Raw genomic sequence first — 5,275 nt, 5'->3', positions numbered from 1 at the left:
TGTGTGTGTGTGTGTGTGTGTGTGTGTATACAAACCGGATTCCAAAAAAGTTGGGACACTAAACAAATTGTGAATAAAAACTGAATGCAATGATGTGGAGATGGCAAATGTCAATATTTTATTTGTAATATAACATAGATGACAGATCCAAAGTTTAATCTGAGTAAATGTAACATTTTAAAGGAAAAATATGTTGATTCAAAATTTCACAGTGTCAACAAATCCCCAAAAAGTTGGGACACGTAATAAGTGGCTGGCAAAAAGAAATTGAGCATATAACAAACAGCTGGAAGACCAATTAACACTAATTAGGTCAATTGACATCGTGATTGGGTATAAAAAGAGCTTCTCAGAGTGTCAGTGTCTCTCAGAAGCCAAGATGGTAAGAGGATCAACAATTCCACCATTGTTGCGCAGAAAGATAGTGCAGCAATACCAGAATGGTGTTACCCAGCGTAAAATAGCAAAGACTTTTAAGTTATCATCATCAACCGTGCATAACATCATCAAAAGATTCAGAGAATCTGGAACAATCGCTGTGCGTAAGGGCCAAGGCCGTAAAACTCTACTGGATGCTCGTGATCTCCGGGCCCTTAAACGTCACTGCTCCTCAAACAGGAATGCCACTGTCAAGGAAATAACAGAATGGGCTCAGGAATACTTCCAGAAAGCATTGTCAGTGAACACAATCCACTGTGCCATCCGCCGTTGCCAGCTGAAACTCTACAGTGCAAAGAGGAAGCCATTTCTAAGCAAGCTCCACAAGCTCAGACGTTTGCACTGGGCCAGGGGTCATTTAAAATGGAGTGTGGCAAAATGGAAGACTGTTCTGTGGTCAGATGAGTCACGATTTGAAGTTCTTTATGGAACACTGGGACGCCATGTCATCCGGACCAGAGAGGACAAGGATAGCGCAAGTTGTTATCAACGCTCCGTTCAGAAGCCTGCATCACTGATGATATGGGGTTGCATGAGCGCTTGTGGCATGGGCAGCTTGCATGTCTGGAAAGCACCATTAATGCAGAGAACTATGTTCAGGTTCTAGAACAACATATGCTCCCATCTAGACATCATCTCTTTCAGGGAAGACCCTGCATTTTTCAACACGATAATGCCAGACCACATTCTGCAGCAATCACAACATCATGGCTACGTAGGAGAAGGATCCGGGTACTGAAATGGCCAGCCTGCAGTCCAGATCTTTCACCTCTAGAGAACATTTAACGCATCATAAAGAGGAAGGTGCGACAAAGAAGGCCCAAGATGATTGAACAGTTAGAGGCCTGTATTAGACATGAATGGGAGAGCATTCCTATTTCTAAACTTGAGAAACTGGTCTCCTCTGTCCCCAGACGTCTGTTGTGTTGTAAGAAGAAGGGGGGATGCCACACAGTGGTAAAAATGGACTTGTCCCAACTTTTTTGGGATTTGTTGACGCCATGAAATTTGGAAACAACATATTTTTCCCTTAAAATGATACATTCTCTGTTTAAACTTTTGATCTGTGATTTGTGTTCTATTCTGAATAAAATATTAGATGTTGGCACCTCCACATCATTGCATTCAGTTTTTATTCACAATTTGTTTAGTGTCCCAACTTTTTTGGAATCCGGTTTGTACTTTTTGAAGGAGCAACTACATTTTTGCTATACTTAATCACATTATTTTAATTTAAAAATACATCAATTTATTAGTAATTTATTTATTAGCAAGATTGGCACAGTTAATAAAAACACAGCACTAATTCCTAAGTTACTTTTCCAGTTTTATTGAATTATTTGACAAGCTCTCTTGTGATCTGTTAGCACTTGGAGTATGTTTTTGGCATGACTCACAGCAACTACCTCATCAAATTTTAGCTCAAAATCTATAAAATTATCTGTGTTTGCCATCTGAATTGTGGTTAACTCCAAAAGTTAATCGGTTGTTCAGTCAAGGATTACGTTCATGATTTATTTTGCTAACTTTTCAGACAAATGCACACAGACACAGGCAAAAGCATTATTGTCTGCTTTTTGGAGGAGGGCAATTAAAAACTACTTCACAGAGAATAAATTGTTTGACCAACCCAATTAAAATGAATCAAGGCACCAGTGAAAAAATTAGAATCGTCCATAAAACATCATGTTGGCCCAGTGCAGATATAGAAAGTTACCACAGCGTAATTGCTTTTTCATGAAACTTTTGCTCCTTTTTAATGATTGGGCAACAGAATTCACTGATAAAATAAATCAGTTTATTTTATTCTACACCAAAGATTATCAGTATGTAATTGTACGCAAAAGTAATTAGTTGTTACTTTAGGTCTGATTATTCAGGTATTTGTGTATACTTTATTAAAATGCTCCTTTTTTTTTTAAAGCTATCTGTATACAGTTGTTTTATATCTCAACATATTAAGTTTGTTAGTAGCTGCACATCATGTTCAGCTATTCAGCTTTCTTTGGCTCTGACACCCTCCATCTGTTTTTGAGCCCACTTTCATTCTACAGTATGGCCGAGCTGGCTACTCTATTTAAGGCTCAGAAAATGCTGGCTCATCTTTCACAAACATTGATCAGCCACAGGGAGGCTGAGATAATTAGTTTGCAGCTCAGCAGCACTACACACAATGGGATGTTTGTTGAGTGTGTTGCACTGATGTAACATGTTCAGGCGCTGGCAGTACCTGAGGGGCAGCCGAGGTTCTCACAGTATATGAAGCCGTTCGTTAGTGATTGCTGTTACATTATTCACAGCGCGAGGGCTATCCCATGAGTATACAGCTGCTATTTTTAGACCATGTACAGCGCTATCACGCACAAATTATGCAGTAAATTTTTAATGCTTGATGAAGAATCACACCATCACATCTGTGTGTCCTGTTTGTTGCACAAACCTCAACCAAGGCGCCCCCCCCCCCCCCCCAAAAAAAAAAAAAATCAAAAGAGTCATCTGAAATTGAAGAAAAAAATAAGAAGGGAACAATAGATCTGAAAACGTATTAAGGTTTTGGCGTGAATTATCATATTCATTACCCCTGCTTTGCATTGTTGTTAACGACTTGGCAGCACTGATATTCCCCAGAGTGCTTCTATTCTTGCAGTGGATGTCAGAGCCATGTTGTATTTCATAAGAAGAAATCAATCAGGTGTTTTTTGGAGTTCAATGGTGCATCGTAGGGCCATTTTTGGTTGTGTTTTGCTCTACACATGTCCTATTCACCTTATTTTCTGAGTTATCTGACTGGCATTGCATACCTTTTATGTTTTAGGTACATCTACATCCCATTGGGTGGATCACGACACGGCTTTCTTTGCAAAGTGCTATCCACTGGCCTCGCCTTTGGATTCATCTGCTTCTGGCATGGCGGCCATGACTACTTACGATACTGGGCTCTGATGAACTGGGCTGGAGTTCTGCTGGAAAATGGACTGTCATCTCTCTTTGCCTCATCCCGTGTTCGCTCCGTAATTGTAGGTTTGAAATTAAAGCATTTAGCTCCAACAGTGCAGAAACACCAGGCTCAAGGAGATTAAAAATCCCCAGTTACTTAGGATGTGAGGGAATCATTATCTTTCTTGTAGCCAGATATATAAGTAGTGTAAGTTGTGTAATCGGATTTAATAAGAGGTTGTGTGCTGATTAGCTCCACCAAGTACAGACAGCAGACAAACCTATTGGGTCACTTCTAATCGCCATGTGCAGTAAATGCTTAGCATTAATGCAAGGAGTTAACAACAGTTTCTTTGGCTTTCTCCTTTGAGAGATTTGTTCATTCTCAATATAGTACTAAAGACTGATGGCATACTGTGTAATGCTCTTAGTTTATGGCCACGTAGTGCATTAGTTTCTGCGTCTGTGTACTTTCAGGGCTTGACAATGACAATTTCTTTCGGTTTTGTTTATTTATTTACTCATTTCCCAGGAGCGGAATCTCTCCACAGCAATGCAAAGGCGCTGCATCGCCCTCCTCTCTGCCTTCTCGACTGCTATGCTCATCCTGTCTAATCTGGTGTTCCTTGGTGGTATACATGTTGGCAGAATCTTCTGGAAGCGTGTCTTTGTTCAAGGTAAAACTGACCTTCACAGGAATTATACCTGCTTTTGTTGTACGGGATTGTTTCAGCCTGCATTTGATGGTTTTTTTTTTAATGTAAATTATTTGTAATAGATCGATTTATTCAGTTTTATTACAGTTAAAGTAGCAATAAGAGAGGTCAGCTCTTATCTATATGTGAATAAAATCATACTTATCATATAATAAATTACTTAAAATATCACTGTTTATTCTGTCTAATATTAGCATCCATGCAGATGCACAAAATAGCAGGAGGGTTTTTATGTGCATCTGCATGGATAAATAAGACCTGAAACAATTAAGGCCATGAATGTTGGAGAGGCACACCTGCTTCATGTTTGTGCCAATCCCTGTTTGGCTCCCTGTTGCTTTATTTGGCTCATTTGGTGCCTAAAGCAAGATGGCAGGGGCTCCTGCAGCCTGTCCACTTATGATAAGCAGTCTGATTTGCTCTCACTGTTAGGCTGAGAGCAACTTCGATTGGATTATCCCCTTCTGTGTGTGAAATAAAATAATAATATGTTAAAGAAAGGGTGTATTTAAATGATCACACCATTGCATTTATACTTTAAAGGGTTGAATTCAAAATTTATGAAGTAATTTAGAGCAGATTTAAAAATATCAATCTAAATTTGTATGGCAACTCAGTTATTTGAGATAATACTTATAAGGTGTATTGAAGCTGATATGAGGTTTTACAACCAATTCCAGCAGATACTGTAACTGTGTACTTAGTATCATGTTTTCAGTTAAGGTTGACCCCAAGTTAGCAGACTGAGAAGAAGCCAGAGCCAGGCCTACAAAATGTATGTGATTATAGTTACAGATGCAGTAGTTCAGGGTTGGTAAGGAAAAGGGACAAGGTCAGTACATTAGTCCCTCGCTACTTTGCGGTTCAGTTTTCACAGACTCGCTCTGGCACAGTTTTTCAAAGTAAGATTGGACATGACACACATTTGGCTGATTAATGGATTAGCCGCACGATGGACATATCATTTTTATTTAAAATACATTATTTAGCACCTGCTGCACCTGTTTGCAACCCACAGCTGCAGAAAAAGCTTCCACCTGCAGCGTGTCATATCTCCGCTCTGCAGCGGAGAAGTGGGCGTGGCAGAGAGCAGCCAGAGGCAGAGAGCAGAGATTATGGCATTCAGTGCTCTTTTAGAGCGTTTAGAGTTTAGAATATTGCAAGAGTGTGGGAAGGGTTTAAAA

At 39.6% G+C, this 5,275-nt stretch overlaps 1 protein-coding gene across 1 annotated transcript in view; it reads left to right on the top strand.

The window, feature by feature from the left end:
- kcnh1a (potassium voltage-gated channel, subfamily H (eag-related), member 1a) overlaps positions 1 to 5,275 on the top strand; it is an 81,206-nt gene that overhangs the window by 29,703 nt on the left and 46,228 nt on the right. The window lies entirely within an intron of this gene.

This window comes from Nematolebias whitei, chromosome 1 (assembly GCF_014905685.2).
Source record: "Nematolebias whitei isolate Nwh7 chromosome 1, NemWhi1, whole genome shotgun sequence".
Taxonomy (NCBI): Eukaryota; Metazoa; Chordata; class Actinopteri; order Cyprinodontiformes; family Rivulidae; genus Nematolebias; species Nematolebias whitei.
Note: the sequence above shows the minus strand (reverse complement) of the source record. Positions and strands in the feature narration are given on the sequence as shown.